Source organism: Callithrix jacchus, chromosome 9 (assembly GCF_049354715.1).
Source record: "Callithrix jacchus isolate 240 chromosome 9, calJac240_pri, whole genome shotgun sequence".
Taxonomy (NCBI): domain Eukaryota; kingdom Metazoa; phylum Chordata; class Mammalia; order Primates; family Cebidae; genus Callithrix; species Callithrix jacchus.
This window is the reverse complement of record NC_133510.1, coordinates 74648552-74667096: the sequence shown is the minus strand read 5'-3', so window position 1 is coordinate 74667096 and position 18545 is coordinate 74648552.

Here is an 18545-nt window from a genome sequence, read left to right as displayed (position 1 = left end):
ACACTGAGTTGTAACCCTGTTAACCACTGCAAGCACAATTCTGATACCCATTATGGATATCATCTTTTTCAGAACAATTTAGTTCTCTGTAAAAGATACAATAAATTCTTCATATGTCTTCATCAAGTGATACTACATCTTTAAATTTGGTCTGTGAACATGGAGAGCAAACAAACATTTATACACAAAGATTTGGGAGTGCGCTAAATTAACAACTTTAAAGAAATAGATAAATTATAATACATTTATTTGTTACTATTATGTCTTCCATGGACCAGATAAATGGCAAAATGGGCAATGTATATGAGTACAGGGAGAACATTAGTTATTTTGAGAGCTGAGCACTTTGTTCTTATCAGGATAGAAACTGTTTCCAGATGGAAGAGAAGTAGCAAGCTCATATGCCTAAAGGAGGCTGGCAGGTGACATAAATGAGTGAAATGACCCCTGTCTGAGAGAAAACATGGAAGAGTGACAGTGGCAGTATCTGTGGCATACCAAAGAGCACTTGCCAATCTATACAAACAACCAAAACTCAGCTCCAGCCTAGTTGTATCTGAGAATGTGCACCCACTGTAGCCATTTCTTCTGATTTTTTTCTAAAGGAGCTTACCACCTGGATTTTGCTATGCTTTTTGTGTCATCATAGTCGATAGTGTATATTAACCCAAAGGATGTCAGAGGGTTTTTTGTTTGTTTGTTTTTTCTTTGCATCTGGCTTAGAGGTCAAAATAAATTAAGATGCCTTAGTTACTGTGATTTTCAGGGACAAGGAAGCTCTCTGGGGATAGCCTGGATAGGCTAAAAAAAATTTGAAAAGAATAGCTAACTAAACTATTCTGCAAAAAAGGTTAATTTGGGGTGGAGGCATAGCAGACTAATGGAAAGAGGAGAGGGAATAGGAAGTGAAGTAACACAACAGTAGGTGAAATAAGGACTTTTTAGAGCATGGATTTCTAAATATCCAATTCACTAGGATTGCTGTGAACCCTCAGTAAACTATGCCACGCATATAAATGCCTTGGATGATGGTATTTTGAGAAAAACAAAGAACAGTAGCTATTTGCACATTCCCTGTGTTGGTGCAGGCAAGGGAGAAAGAATCACTCTAGGAGTTGAGAGATGAGTGAGTTTCTAGGGTTTAAGAAAATGGGAAATTGAAAAGAGAGGTACCATAAAATATATAATATCACTTCTCTAAGGTGATAGAAAATATAGCTAGGATGTTGGACACCCTATAAGACAGAAATTATTGAGGATATTAAGGTAACCCTACCTGCTGTCTCAAGATCTCAGTGATTTAAAGCAATAGAAATTTATTTCTATGTCATATCTCAGTTCAATTGGTGGCAAGTGGCAAGGTAAGAGCTCTGATCCACGCAATTACTTAAGTTCCCAGGCTGATAAAAGGTACATCACATGGGTTCCAAGGTCAATCTGGACAATCAGCTAGCTCTTGGTAGGAGAGAAAGAGTGGATAACCATGCTAGCTATTTCTGTGTTCAACATTCTGTTAGCCATAATTCAGTCATGTGGTCACACCTAATTGTAAGAAAGGCTAAGAATTGTGATCTAGATGTATGCGCAGAAGGAAGGGAGAACTATGTTCTCTGACTTAGTGGGGTCACGACAAATTTATTTAAATCTCAATGAACTGGGTAAGATGTGGAGGATGGATGGAGGGAGGGAGGGAGGGAGGGAGGGAGGGAGGGAGGGAGGGAGGGAGGGAGGGAGGGAGGGAGGGAGGGAGGGATGGATGGAATAAAGATAATAATCCATAGACTGATGTGGGGGTGGCAGAAAGAGAAAAAAGAGAGAATTCCCAGATATTTGTGTGTGTCTGTATGTGTCCAGATTTAGTAGAGGAATACATATATTCAGATACAGATGAGCACTTTGTATTACTTGCTCCTTCTTCTTCTTCTCTCAGAACCCCCATGATGTTGCCATAGTCCACATGATCCTGTCTCCCAAGACAAGGACTGACTACACTGGAATAGATACTTTACCCAAACTAGTACAATCAGAGCCCCATTCAAGAGAGTTTGGAATTGAGGCAGAGAAGCTGTAGTTCTGTTCTTGAATAAGGAAGTCATATTAGAAGCTGCCAGTTGTCCACCAGTCTCTTTGGTCCATAGCAACACAGTTGTGGCTGGACACATGGAAGACCAGCTAGATTTGACATTTCCAAGCCTCTCACAGCCAGCTATGACTATGTGATTTACTTCAAGTCAAAGGACTATGAATGGAAGTCACACATCTAACTTCTGGATTATCTCCTAAAGGTAAAACCTTTCTCCTGAACTAGCTCTTTCCACCCCCTCCCATGAATTGCAACTTGGGCATGCCTTTGAACCAGTTCATTCAGGCAAACTGGGCAATGCTCTAGGGAACAGCAGAGCAAGAAAATATGGAAGGCACCTAGATCTCAGAATGACTGCATGGAGTAGGCCTGTCTCATCAACCTGGAGTGAGATAACTTTGAATAAAATTCTTTTGAAACTGTACTTTGAGGGTTCTTTGTCATAACAGCTTGGCCTTTTCTGAAACCTATACAAAGGCCATGGAAAGCCAGAACTGGGGTAGCCACATGCATGTACAAAGTTGAGAAAGCCAGTCTTCAGGAGCAGAAAGACATCAAAAGGAAATAAAGATTAAAAACACATTCTGCCTTCGAGAAGTGAAGAGAGTAGGTTGTATTGCTGTCATTTCAGCTACTGGTTACATTTTTTCTTAACACTTCTGAGTCTCATAAATATGCTTTCAATAAATGTCCATTTTTTATTAAGAGAGTTTGAATTTCTGTTGCTTATAGCTGCAAACACCTCTAAGACTACAAGAGAGCAAGAATGAAAGCAAGAAATACACTAAATTGTCAAAAGTAGTCATGTTTATCGGATAGCTACACATGTGATATGGTTTGACGCTGTGTCCCCACTCAACTCCCATGTTGAAGTGTAATTCTCAATGTTGGGGGAGGGACCTGGTGGAAGTGGATTTCCCTCTTACCATTCTTGTGATAGTGAGTTCTCATGAGATCTGGTTGTTCAAAAATGTATAATTCTTCACGCTTCTCTCACTCTCCTCTCTCTCTCTCCCTCCCTCTCTCACTCTCCTGCCACTGTGTGAAGACATGCTTGCTTCCCCTTTGCCCTTCTGCCATGATTGCAATTTTTCTGAGGTCTCCTAGCCATGCTTCCTGTACGGTCTGTGGAACTGTCAGTCAATTAAACCTCTTTTCTTCATAAATTGCCTAATCTCAGGTAATTCTTTATAGCAGTGTGAAAACAAACTAATACAGCATGCCACTTTATCACCATTTAATTTTTTTATTTATCAAACATCCTACAATGAAAAGTCATCATTTTTCTGATAGGAAAAGGACTGCATTATAAAAACTTCTAGTACAACAGAGGGCAAATCAGAAAAACAATTCTTATACAGTTCTCTCTTAGCCATACTCTTTGTCTGGGTGCACTAGGTATTACATAAAGAATAATGATATTCTTACCAAGGCTCTATCATATGCAAGGCACTGTACTAGGAGCTTCTAACATGTTATTTCATGTTTTTCAGCAGGGAACAACTTTGGCCCTGCTGGAAGCCCTGTCATTGACAAAGAGACCAAAGATGTTTACTCTCTTTTGATTCTACAGTGGTGCGCCTGGGAATCTGGTTTATCTCTGCAACCCCAAGCCTATAGAAGGCACTTGGTCAGGACGAATGAACAACTTCAGGAAGTAATGTGGTGATATTTATACAGTATCAATGTTTATTTTTGTAGTTAATAATTTGGGGCCATGCAGATTAAAGATACTAAAATAAATGTTTTTTTAATTAATTAAAAGGACTCTGCAATCTCTAAGGCCATTAAAAAAAGAAACTGCTCAAATAAGTTTTGTATTCTAGGAGAAAGTGTGTGAGCAGAAAGCAAGGAATTCCCTTCTTCTTGTAAATCTGTCAAGCCTAATTTTACCAACTCTTAGCCAGTACCACTATTGATCCCTTTAAAACTCTTCACTGTTTTTTGTTAGGAAGTGTGATGTAAATAAAGCAGTGTATAAAGTCTAAATGGCAGAACTATGATTTTAGAAGATGTCTCTGTGTATTTGTGGTATGCAGAATAATGACCTGCCCCCAAATAGATTCATGCCCTAATCCTCAGAACCTGTGAATATTTTTAATTACATGGCAAGTGAGAATCAAGGTTGCTGATAGAATTAAAGCTGCTGATGGGATTAGGGTTTCTAATCAGCAGAGCTTGAAATAGGCAGATTATCATGGATTATCCAGGTGGACCCAATGTTATCAGAGGAGTCCTTATAAGTAGAAAAGGGATGCAAAAGAGTCAGAGAAGATGTGACGATGGAAGCACGGTAAGGACCCACCTGCCATTGCATGCTTTGAAGATGGGAAAAGGGAGTCATGAGCCAAAGAATGGTGCGGTCTCAAGTAGCTAGAAAAGGCAAGAAAACAGATTCTCCCCTAGAACATCCAGAAAGGAGTGCAGCTTACATCTTGATTTCAGCACACTAAGAGTGGTGTTGGGTTTCTAATCTGTAGAATTTAGGTAATAAGTTTGTGTTAATTTAAGCCACTAATTTGGGGTAATTTTTTGGCAACAATAGAAAAACATTACACTACTAATGTGGGAAATCTGCTTGTAAACATGGGTAGATGAGAAATCAAAAATTAAAAGGTGACTAAGGTAAAAGAATATCTATCTACATGTGTGGCTCAAACAGGCCTCTGGGGAGGTTTGCCGCAAGTAGTTACAGGGAGTTGCAATTAGTGATTGTGCCTACTAGGAAAGTGACTAATATAATATGATGGGAGGACATTGAGATGTGTTCCCCAGTGTTAACACACTTCCTGGCAGACTAGTCAGCTCTTAAAATACCTAAAAACCTTTAATAACCATGTATGACAGAGGAGCATATAGGTTTTTTGTAGTCTGGGGAAAAATCTGACCTGTATATATTGACACATGGAAACACAATTACAAAATCATGTTAAATGTATGTTAGAAAGGAAAGTAGTCTTGGAAACTATAAATCAAATCCTCATTTTCTACATAAAATGAAACTGAAGCTCAGTGAGGTATTATGGTTTGCTGATATTAGTTTATGTCACAGCTAATACTAGAAGTCAGTTCTCCAAATTAGATTTGCCTAAAAAGTGTAGGATGTGGTTACAACTCCACAATTATTCTATTCCCTAATAAACTCAAAAAATAAACTGTAGGAGCAAAATCATTGTCTCTGGGTAGAGAGAAAACATAAATTAAAACCCCAGCCCTAATGGAATATTAATGTTGGATGTGAAGAAGAAAACATGCTAAGCTTGAGAGGCACTATATGTCCTTGGGAGAAAAGCAACTTCGTTAGAGTGACAATAGCTAAGCACAGTGAAAATTCCTAGTAATTGTCCCAAACAAGGCCATTCATCTACCCACATTTTGTGAATAGGAGGAACCCCTTTGAGAGTCTCAAATCAGTCTTGTTCCTTCAGTCAGTGGGTATGACAGCCCAGTTGGTCTCAGCCAATCTCAGTAATAATGACAAGGATACTAATAATAGCTGCTAACATTATTGAGCACTTGCTGTGTGCACTGCCATGTACCATTCCCAATACCATGTATCATCCCATCGCATTTTACATGCAAGATAACGGAAGCACAGAAAGGTTTAGCAACTTGTCAAAAGTTATTCAGCTACTAAGTGGTAGAGCTAGAGTCTGAGCCTGGAGAGTCTGATTCCAGATCTAAACTGTAGAAAGGCTCTGACTTAGCTCTTGCTTTAGACAGTGGACTACATGGGCAAGATTAGGTCTTGCTCATCTATGAGGTTTCAGTGCCTCGCACCATTTCAGCACAAATAGGGCAGAATAGCACAGAAGTCAGAGACCAGGCTATAGGGTCAGTCATTCCAGGTTTTAAAAAATGACACTAGCACTCAGTATGACCTCGGATAAGTTATTTACCTTCTCTCAATTTCAGATTGTTTACCTTAAAAAGGAAAACGCATAATAAAAAGACAGCTTTATTATTTATTATTTATCACATAAAGTTGTTGTGAAGATTAATGCTATGACACATTTCAAAGGTTTAGCCTAGCACTGTATATGATAAATAATAAACAAGACTCCATAAACTGGAAGTTATTTTTGTCTTGTTTCTTTGCTTTTCAAAATTATTTTTTAAACATTCCAAAAACCTAAATATCTTCCAAGTCCCCTCCCAAGTCTCATGAAAAGTCCATTTAAAGAAAAAAAATTTTAAGTTTAAAGAAAATAAGATAAAACAAGCATCATTCCAAAGAAGTTTGATTCCCTTAAAGCTCAAAAGAGAAGGTAGGCTATAATTTGGTAAAATTGGCAGTAGCAGTGGAAAGTAATTGACAAAGTACACAGTTTTCTGAATGTTTACAGGAGTGTATCAAGGTAGCTAATCCATAGGTGTTAATTACATGGCTGAAGACAGTTCTATCTACCAGTAGATATTCTGTTGCATAAATCTCCCTGTTCCTACAGGTACTACTCATATGATAGTAGTTTCCAGAACCTGATTTATCTTGACCTTTCATCCAAAAAATATTACTGAGCAAAGCACAATGCTAGGTCTTGTGAACACAAAAACATGTAATACACGATCCCTATTCTCAAGGAATTTATAGTCTACTTGCAGAGACAGAATATGTCCATGCAAAATAATTAACATAATAAGTGCCATAGACTAAATTCCAACTATAGTCCAAATGGGTTGCATTTTTTATTGCTTATGCTAGTCACTAATGTTGGTAGCTTTTTTGTAAGAACTAACAGGCATCTTTCAGGAATTAACCAATTCAGTAATTACTCTTTAAGAGCAAGAGAGATCAGATGCAGAAAAATGCAGAAATACATCCTACCCTCTACTCAGAGTTTGGCTAAAATCTCAATTTGGCTAAATCTTCTGACAGTAGATGATATACTCATTTGCAGATCTGTCTCCCAGGTAGCCTAAGCATTAGTGAAGGGAAATGTCCCCATTTTGGCACATTTTCATATCACATAAAGGGGCTCAATCCATGAAATGGATATCTGTAGTTTATTATATATAATTAACATTATTGTTAAAGTTTTATCATATTTGACATTCTGTAATTTTCTCCTTTAGTCTGGTTAAACTCAATCATAAACAGACTCAATTATTTGTTGACAGTGTATTTTCCCACTTAAGCCCAATATAATTATGTGGCTTAAACATAACTCTTTGTAGTCAGGAAGCTGGCCTATATGGACCTAATATTCGCACAAGGCATGAATAAGTTCCAAACACACACTAGGAAAGAGACAATGCTATCCACATCCACTCTGCTGATGACCTGTGCATCCTTCCAAGTCACCTATGCTGCTTGTTGCCTCCTCTTGGAAAGCTTTTATCTCCCCACATCATGCCCAACCATTCCCTTCACCGCGTTACCTCATCATCGTCCTTAGGATTTCAGCATATTCACTCACTCAGGAAAGATTTCCCAGCCAACCTTTGATACCGACAGAGCTAATACTTCTCCTTAATAGCAATCATTATAACTGATAAACTAACATTTTCCACTAATTTCATGATTATTTCATTACTATCTTCTGTTTCAGATTGTAGAATCCATGCATGAACATAATATGTATGCATTTTGTTCGTGATTATCTTTATATCATGGAGCAATATGTCTTGTTTATGTGTCTGTGTATGTGTGTGTATATATGTACACACACACATTTATTGACACACACAAGACACAAACATATATGCCCTCACATAAGACACTTTGCTCCATAACCCTATACATATAAAAGTATAGGTGATGCTCAGTAAATATTTTGAATGAATGAATTCAACAGATTTTACCCATGAATCTTAAAGGAAGATTTGAGAGCAGGGCTGGGTCATTCCAATGACATATAAGCAGAGAAACTTTTCAACCTACCACTTGTCCTGTTGTTTTAACACTCCTAGGAGACATCAGTTGTGTTTCTGGAACAACAGCACCCCAAACAGTGTTGTACAGGCCATATTGCCAATCTGTACCTGCAATGAGCAAGCAGTATGTTGTGTAGCTTATCAAGAGGAAAAGGCAGGGCCGAGTGTGGTGGCTCACACCTGTAACCCTAGCACTTTGAGTGGCTGAGGCAGGTAGATCGCCTGAGGTCAAGATTTCAAGACCAGCCTGGCCAACATGGTGAAACCCCATCTCTAATAAAAATACAAAAATTAGCCAGGTGTAGTGGCAGGCCCCTGCAATTCCAGGTATTTGGGAGGCTGCGGCAGGAGAATCACTTGAACCCAAGAAGTAGAGACTGCAGTGGGCTGAGTACCACTCCACTCCAGCCTGGGTGACAGAGTGAGACTGCCTCAAAAAAAAAAAAAGGAAAAGGCAGAGGGAAGTGGTAAGAACTCACCTACGTCTTTGTAGTTCTCGCCCTGTTTTGGTCAGGATATTAATTCATCTGGAAGTATAGTGCTCTTAATCCACTACTGACCATTATTAGCTCCTAATTACCAAATATCACATTCTTGTCTCTGTCTCTGTGTCTCTGTGTTTTGTTCTCTTTCGCTAGCTCTCTTTCTTGGTTTCTTTCTTACTCTCCAGGACATTATATGTAAAACAAGTATAAGAAGGCTCTAAAAGGTAAAGAAAAGAAGTTAGACCAGCTAGAGACCTTGGGATCTGAGGAATAACACAGCAGTGAGTTCCCTGGGTTTCCTTTTTGGCTGATATATCCCACACTAGGTGCTGGAGAAGTCAGCAACCTAGGCACAACAACAGGTACAGACCAAAAAAGAAAAAAAAAAAACCCAGCAAATGCCACTCTCTACAACCAAAGAACCAGGAAACATGCAGCCTTCCAGGACAATTCCACTTTATTGCAACCAAAATGGCAGAAAAACTGTGACCCCATCCCAACTAGCAAAATCCAAGAGAGAGCCTAGACTTTCCTTCTTGCCAGGCTCTAAAGGAGCACCTCAACCCCCCTACCAGGACAATGTCAAAGAAGGATGAGTAGGGAGAGCTGGGACTTTTATCATCACTGAGCAGTAACTGGAGCTGTCCTCCCCCAGAGTGCTAGTGGAGACCACGTTGGGACATGGAAGCAGTGACAAGACACCACTACCCTCTTTCAGAAGAAAGAGGAGACCCTCCCCATCTCAGGTGTCAACAGAAGCTGAGTGCCTAACCTGGGTTTATACCCCCAACCTGGTAGTAACAAGGTGGGCTCCACTCCTTTCTTTGCCAGAGTGGTATCAGAGGAAGCCAACAAATACAGAAGATTGAGAGTCTCATAACATAACATTCAAGGTCTCATCACATAATATTCAAAATGTCTAGGTTTTCATCGAAAATCACATATTATATCAAGAGTCAGGAAAATCTCAACTTGAATGAAAAAAGACAATCATTAGATCCCAACATCAAAATGACAGATGGCAGAATTATCTGGCAAATATTTTAAAAACAGCCATTATACAAATGTTAAATAAACTATTACAAACATACTTGAAACAAAAAATAGAAAGTCTCAGCCAAAGTATAGAAGCTATAAAGAAGAACCAGATAATATTTTAGAACTGAAAAATACAAATGCCAAAACAAAAGACAATAGCAGAATAAATGAGACAGGAATAAAATCAAGGAACTTGAAGATAGAGCAGCAGAAATTAGGCAGTGTGAATAACAGAGGGAAAATAGACTAAAAAAACAGAAATAACCTCAGGGACTTATGAAACTATAACAAAAGACCTAACATTCCTGTCACTGGACTCTTGCAAGGAGAGAAGGAAAAGAGCAGGGCTAAGAAAATGACTCAAAGAAATCATAGTTATAAACTTCCCAAAAAAAAAAGTGATGTGACCTTATTGGTAATTAAGAACGCAAATTGAATAATAAAATAACATTTTTAGCCTTTGCTTCTCTAATTGGCAAAAGATATTTATGATTGATGACATTGCATATTGGTAGGTATATAAGAAATTAGAATTCTTAGTCAGTGACAGTTTAAATTGGTGACATGTTTTTTATTAAGTTTTTCTGATTTGAATTTTGTCTATTGCTATCAAAATTGGAAATGTGCACATTCCTTGATGCTGAAATTATATTTCCAGAAATAAATCTATCCCATGAAATAGCCACATATGTTCAGAATCATATAAACTATATAATATTTATTGCAATATTATAATAATGGAAAATTACAAATAAAAGCATCCATTAAAACATAAATAATGAATTGTGACTTATTTGTACTATAGATGTGACATAGTTGTTTAATAAATATATGAGGTAGACTTACCCACTTTCATATGGAAAGAACTCCAAGTTTTAAAATGCTAGTAAAGGAACACTATGTATAATATGGTCCCAAATACAACCACACAAAGAAAGGTATATGTGAATACAATGCACAGAAAGTGGATATAGAGATTAGACATTTTTAAGAGTATCCCCAGATCCAAGCTGTGTTTGCTTGAAACTTTGAATAAACTGAAAAAAAAAAAAAAAAAACAGAAAATGTCACTGTTAAAGAATGGTGTGAAAGGACTGATAGAGATTATGAAGTGACCAAAATCTCCCTAAAGCAAAGGTTGACAGTTAACTGAGTTTGGCAGAGGTGGGTGACAAAGGGAAATGTTTACACTTTGTTCTCCACTCTTCTATGCCTTTGGCTCATGCCCAATGTGTTGATATATTATTACATAATAAAAGAAAAGTGATGAAGATATAATCATATGATTAAAAAAGAACAATGGATAAAATAATAGTAGCCCACATTTATTGGGTGTCTACAAATGTCATGTGTCAAGCATGGGGCCAAGTGCTTTTCATGTAATATTCGATTCACAAAAACTGTGAGATAGGTGGTAAGTTCCATTCTGAGTGCTTTAAGTGTATCTCATTTAGTGTTCACAGCCACTCTATAATATCAGTACCGTTGCTAGTGCTCATTTCACAGAAAAAATATTTAGGACAACTATCTCTCTTAGTAGCAGAATTGAGCACTCAATTGTGTTATTTGACACCAGCATCTACATTCTTAGCCCTATTTCACAGAGAAAAAAAATTCACATATCTGCTAAGCCTAAACAAACTTGTCTCTTCATCAACACTGTAAGAATATTGACTGTTTTATAAGCTTTAAATCTGATTCAGGAAGAAGAAAAAGAAAATTATTCTATAAAATAAGAGAGACATTGTTTAATTGTATGTGTGTGTGCCTCTGAAATATAGGACAATGTGCTGTTGTGTTCAGACAAATCCACCGTTATGTTCTCTTCAGTGTCATTTTATGTGTAGCAATTATATTAAAAATAATGGATATTAAACTAATCTTGACAAAACAAGCTAATTAATATTAGTCCACAGTTAATCTAATTTTCTCTGTATTGAGATAGGTAATTCTAAATGATAAACTAAGATTAGTGAAACACTTTAACTCATTTTTAAAAAATACTACATGTCTCAAAAAAGGGAGTAAAGCTATAAATACCTCCAAAACTCAAGTGTGGTCATTTAAAGACAACATTTTTAGTATAGGTAGAAGCTTCTATTCTGAAGCATTGAGTGAAGTTAATGAGTCAATTTCTTTTTAAGATTAAAGAAGACATTTGACACTGTATAGACTTCTTAAACTTCAGCCTCTGCCCTCAGTTTTCTAGGTTGTACAGCACAAACCATCATAACCACAAGGTCACAGTTTACAAAAGAAAAAAGTTTTGGAAACGTTTAAGACAGAGTAGATAAGCAGGACCAAATGTTCCCATAATAGGTACCACAAACCTTTCATATATATGACATCTAGCTAGTCAAATGAGGTTAGATCTGGTGTGTCAGCCTGTTTTTCTGATAGTATCTTGACAGAAATCAGGCTGCAATAAGATCTACCTACCTCTTAAAAACAAGAAAAATATCTCTCCCAGAATAAAGCAAGAATCTCTGTAGGACCACATACTCCACAAGCATGGAACCTGTCCAGCTTTGCTCATCATTATGCCTAGCGCCCAAGGTCTCCACCAACACCTCTGGAGAGACCATGGTCTCAGTTTTGCACATTCCAAAGCTCCTCAATCTATGCTTTAAGGAGCTTCCCCTCAGGTCTCTGGCACCACCCTTTGCTAAGCCTCCTACCTCTCTTGATGCTCCTCCTGTTTGCATCATCCCTCCTCTTCAGCCACCACTTTACCACAAGAGTCTCAGAAGCCTTTTGAGCCTGCATTTGAGATGACGTCAGGTACAAAGTGACCGAGGGAAAGAATGGATCAGCTAAAGGTGGTTTACCTGTAGGATAAGGTCACTTTACCCACTCTAAAAACTAGAATATTTGGATGAAAAGCCAGCAAATCTAAAAAGAAGTCATAAATTGAAACATAGGGGTAAAGGCCAACCCAAAGTCTGATCATTTAGGATCCAAGAACAAGCTCCATTAAGCTCAGCAATTTCCAAAAGGGACAATGGTTGTGGTCTGGACTCCAAAGATCAATTCAGGTCTCTGCCCAGACCAGCTGCATCCAGGAAAGCCTCCCTACTCACAAGTGAGAGTCTCTGCAGTCATATCTAAGCCACCTTACCTTCTATGCTGGTCGTAGTCAATTGGACCAGGAATGGACAGCTGACCCACACTGGATCAATCAGTTTCCCTTTCCCAATATTTTGGGATTCAAATTCAGAAGCAATGAATCTGTCTTTGTCTAAAACTATAACCTGTAACTCAGAGGTTATAAAGTTACCATATTCCGTCATGTACATGGATAAGTAGAAAAAATCCCATCTGCAGAGAAAAAAAAAAGAATAAAAGAGAGTCACCAACAGTACAGTGAAACAGATGTGCAGAAAAGGCATAACAGAGGCAGAGAGAAAATTCTGTAATGTTCTCAGTTCCCAGCTCTCATTCCTTCTGAAGGCCACCACATCCCTGCTCTTGGATTCCATAAGTCACATATAGCAAAGCTCCCTTCAGTTTGCCAAGCAAACCCAAATTATACAAATGATAGAAAAATAAAAGTCAATAAAACAAATGTATGAAAAAGAAAATGAAGCTAAGACTGAACCAATCTTTAATTATAAACCCTACTGAAATGAGGTAGGCTGTCATATGTCAGCTCTCCCAAGGCCTACCCTAGTTCCCCATGTACAGGCAAGCCACAAGCATAATTGCTCTGTGCCTAGGCTGGTGTTTAGAATTAGCAATCCTTTCAATATTGTTCACAACAAAGACAAAATGGAGATAAAAATAAAGCTCAAAGTGAAACTGAACCCAACCACTGTTCCCCTTCCCATATTAGGATATTTTTCTAAAAGTGAATTCTCCAGAGAAGAGGACATCACAAAGGAAACAGATGGTTACTTTAAGGAAAGGAGGAGACATTCCATATTGCCTTTCCCTTGCTCCTTTTTTTTTTAACAGGAAGGACTTAAGCATTTATGGTTATTCCTCACATACATTTCAGCCATTCTGTTTATGCAATGCAAAAGATGGATAATTGCACTACTGCACTACAAAACGAGCAGCTGAATGTGGAATGGTACTCAGAAATGGAAACCTTGTCAGTTAGTATTAGCGAATCATCACATGAAACAAATTGTTCACTTTTTGCTCAGCCCATTAGCTGCAAGGATGAAAGGAATTGCTCTCTCAACACATAATATTCCAATTTCCTATTTTTATTTAGCATTTCCCTTTCCTGCTGTGCAAATAATATAGATTTATATTCTGGACCTAATTTGTTGTCTCTGACCAGGAGTTTATTTTAGTCAGACAACTTAAGCAATTGCTTTGTGAAATGAAGCCTTGGGAACATAGTACCTCTCACATAGAGGGGATTGATTGGGCCTTCCTTTTAGTGTATGGTCCTGTGACTACAACATAACACCCACCAAGCACTATGCCCTGTATTTCAGTTTTTCTAAGAAAGATAATTGTGGAATGGCTCAGAGCCCACTTCCCACAGTTCAATTATATGCATAATAATCATGATAAGTCTGTAAATGAGGTATTTTCATTACTATTTTTCAGAAAACTAAACTATAACTCAGAAAGTGTCAATAATTCTATAGTGATCACGCAGCTTATTAGTAAGTAGAGAAACCAGAATTTTTACTTCTGTTTACATGATGTCAATTCCCACGTTCTCTCTTCTACACTCTGGGAGACAAGTTTTATTTAAAGGTGCCCCAATGAAAACCAGATCATCCTAAGAGTTACAGAGAAAAACTGGGACGGCAAAAGTCTTATCCAGTTATCTAAGCTGCTTCTCATCATAAGTTGAATTCACTTTGATTTTCTTTTTCCATGGAACAAACCAGTGAGTGACCTACAGAATGAATCTCAAGTTGTCACCTGGAGTCTAATTTAGACACTTCTGTTGAGCAATTTTTCTGGCCACATTTTACTGGAAACAAGTCACACCACTCCCAACATCAGAGTAGTATAAACAGGTCAGATACCCCAGATGCCCCATATTTCTATAGCATAAGAAGGACAAAGGGACACAAATAGTACAGGCACACCTTGCTTTATTGCACTTCACTTTATTACACTTCACAAATACTGTGTTTTTTACAAATTGAAGGTTTGTGGCAACCTGCATCAAGCAAGCCTGTCAGCACTGTTTTTCCAACAACATGTCTTCACTTCCTGTCTCTGTGTTACATCTTGGTGATTCTTGCAATCTTTCAAACTTTTTTTTATTATTATATGTTATGGTGATCTCTGATCAGTGATCTTTGATGTTAAGATTGTGATTGTTTGGGGGCACCATGAACCATGGCCATATAAGGCAAATTAAATCAATAAATATTATATGTGCTCTGACTGCTCCACCAATCGGCCATTCTCCCATCTCTCTTCCTGTCCTCCAACCTACTATTTGCTGAGACAAAATGATATTGAAATTAGATTAGTTAATCTCCCTACAATGACCTCTAAGTGTTCAAGTGAAAAGAAGAGTCACGCATGTCTCACTTTCAATCAAAAGCTGGAAATGGTTATGCTTAGTGAGGATGGCATATCAAAAACCAAGATGGCCCAAAAACTAAACTTCTTACACTAGTTTACTGAATAGTGAATGCAAAGAAAATATTCTTTAAGGAAATGAAAAGTTCTGCTCTCATGAACATACAAGTGATAAGAAAGTGAAACAGCCTTATTGCTGGTATGCAGAAAGTTTGAGTCATCTGGATAGAAATTCAAACCAGCCACAACATTCCCTTAAGCAGAGCCTAATCTAGAGCAAGGTCCTAACTCTTCAATTCTTTTGAGGATGAATGAAGTAAGAAGGTGCAGAAGAAAATTATGAAGCTAGAAGTAAGTTCATGAGATTTAAGGAAAGAAGCCATCACCATCACATTAAAGTGCAATATGAAGCAGCAAGTGCTAAGGGAGAAGCTGCAGCAAAGTTATAAAGATCCAGTCAGGATTGTTGATGAAGGTTATACCAAACCACAGGTTTTTCATGTAGACAAAACAGCCATCTATCAGAAGACAATGCCATGTAGGACTTTCATAGCTAGAGAGAAGTTAAAGCTTCAAAAGACAAGCTGACTCTTTTGTTAAGGGTGAATGCAGCTGGTCACTGTTAAGTTGAAGCCAATGCTCGTTAACCATGGCAAAAAATCCTATGGCCCTTAAGAATTATGCTAATTCTACCTGTTCTCTAGAAATGTAACAAAGCCTAGATGAAAGTGCATTTATTTATAGCATTGTTTACTGAATATTTTAAGCCTATAGTTGAGACCTACTGCTCAGAAAAAGAGATTCCTTTCAAAATACTACTGCTCATTGACAATGTTCCTGGTCATCTAAGAGCTCTGAAGAAGATATACAAGGGAATAATATTGCTTTCAGGCCTGCTGATACAGCATTCATTCTGCAGCCCATGGATCAATTGGTAATTTTGAGTTTTAAGTCTTATTTAAAACACACACTTCATAAAAGTATTGCTGCCATCAGTTGTGATTTATCAGATAGATCTGGGCAAAGTAAATAAAAACCTTCTGAAAAGGATTTAGTATTCTAGATATCATTAAGTATATTTGTGATTTATAGGAGGGGGTCAAAACATCAACATTAAGAGAAGTATGGAAGAAGTTGATTCCAGCCCTCATGGATGACTTTTTAGGGGTTCAGGACTTCAGTGGAGGCAGCAACTGCAGATGTGGTGGAAATAACAAGAGAATTAGAATTAGAAGTGAAGACTTACGATGAAACAACATTGCTGCAAACTCATGATAAAACTTGAATAGATGAGGGACTGCATTTTATGGATGAGCAAAGCAAGTGTTTTCTTGAGATGGTCCTACTCTTGGTGAATATGCTATGAACTATTGAAATGACAACAAAGTATTTAGAATATTTCATAAACATAATTTATAAATCAAGAGCAAGGTTTAAGAAGTTCTAATTCTTCCAATTCTAAAAGAAGTTCTACTACGGGCAAAATGCTATAAACAACACTGCATGCTACAGAAAAATATTTCATAAAAGTCAATCAATATGGCAAACTTTAGGGTTGTCTGATTTTATGAATTTGTCATAGCCATCCCAAACTTCAGTAGCCACCACCCTGATTAGTCAGCAGCCATCAACATCAAGGCAAGACCTTCCGCCAGCAAAAAGATTATGATTCACTGAAGGCTCTGATGAATGTTAGCATCTGTTAGCAATAAAGTATTTTTAATTATGATATCTCCATTTTTAGACATAATGCTATTGCATACTTACTAGACTACAGTGTAGTACAAATATAACTTTTACGTACATTGAAAAAACAAAAAAAAATGTGTGACTCACTTTATTGCTATATTTGCTTGATTGCAGTGGTCTGAAACCAAACCCACAATATCTCTGAGGTTTGCCTGTGTTTCTTCAGGAAGTTATGATTCCCAGAACCAACAGGAAAAGTGTGAAGAAAGCAAATCTAAAATATTTTACCCCTTCTCTCCTGCTTTCATTGTAGATGTTAGCACTTTTTTGATGCCAGTGATAGGATGCAGGAAAATGAGAGCAGAGAGGAGGGGTCATTTATTAGCTCATGGACCTAGAAAGTCTAAAGGCACATCTAGCTACATGCACAGCTAAATCTGTGAGCTTGACAATGCCATGAAGACATTGTCTGCATCTCTTACACTTGGCCTTGCATTCTCTATATGGTGGTCCATGGAAGTTCCAGACTCACTTTCTACCACCTTACAACTATAGAAGAAAGCAGTACACCTCTTTCTCAATGGTTTTAGAAATGTCCAGGGTTTGGCTTTAATTGGCCCAACTCAGATCCTGGCCTACCCATGATCCAATCATTGTGACCAGAAGAATATAATAGCTCATTGATTAATCATTGGTCATAAGCCCACCCTTAGAACTGAGAATTGGAATCAGCCCCACCCAAGGTAAGGAATAAGAGCCGGAGACTGGATTCACAAAAGGAAAACTATGTAGTTACAGGACAATAAAGGTATGGATACTGGGTTAACAACAGCTGATCAGTATGATCACAGAGACGATCATCCTAAAAGCCATATGTCCAACATGGAAAAGTAGCCTCCATCCAGGCTAGGAGTTTGTAGCAGTTATGGGGCTTTTCCCCTCTGTTCTCAGGCAGAAGCTCAAGAGGCAGACTCAGTCTGGCAATTAGCTGTCAGCTCATCACCAATTCAAATGTCCTGGAGTGGGCCATGCTGATGATCTGTACTTGCAGTAATCATTTGGCTGGTTGAATCAAATTATACTTTCCAATGCCACTTCAAATCAGGATTGCTATGTCTGCACTCATTTTCAGCAGTATTACCGTGCGAGTTATTTTCTTTGATATTGACTATACATGGGCAAGGGAGAAATTTAGGCTTCTTTTAAGTTCTGCTCAACAGGAAAGACCAAAAAGTTTTAGAGATTTGCAAGGAGACTAATTAGGATCCATTCCAATTTAATGGTTAGGCTTTCCCACTGAAATGGATAGGGAAACATGCTCTGCCCTTGCAAGGTAGAGATTTTTCTTACAAGTAGCTATCTGACTTGGAAACCTCATTCTTTCATAATGCCATGTGCAGTGATCAATCAGATGTAATGATCAAAAGAAAGTTTGCCTCAATCAATCCAGATAAACAAATAACTGCAATAGTGGCAAACCTAATGTGTTCTTCACTTCAAATTCACTTGCCAATAATTGGCCTCATTAACGTCTGTGAAGTTAGCTGTTCAGTAAAATTGGGCAAGCTGTACATTAGATGTGTTCAGTGGTTTGCAAACCTTTGGGAATAATAGACCTACTGAATCAGCAATCTTGCTAGTTTCATGGAAATGAACAAGCTAAAAAGCAAGGAGACTGCAAGAGATATAGGAGTGAAGGAGGGACCAGGAACTCCTCCCACCTACTTGTAATTAATATTATCTTTCTCAACCTGTAAAATAAGGACTAGTTTTGTACTGTTTTTTTTTTTAAAGATTTGATTTTGACAGAAAATGAACTTGATTTCTTTGTGCCATCTAGCTTTCAAATTATCCTGCCCACATCTGTCAGATGC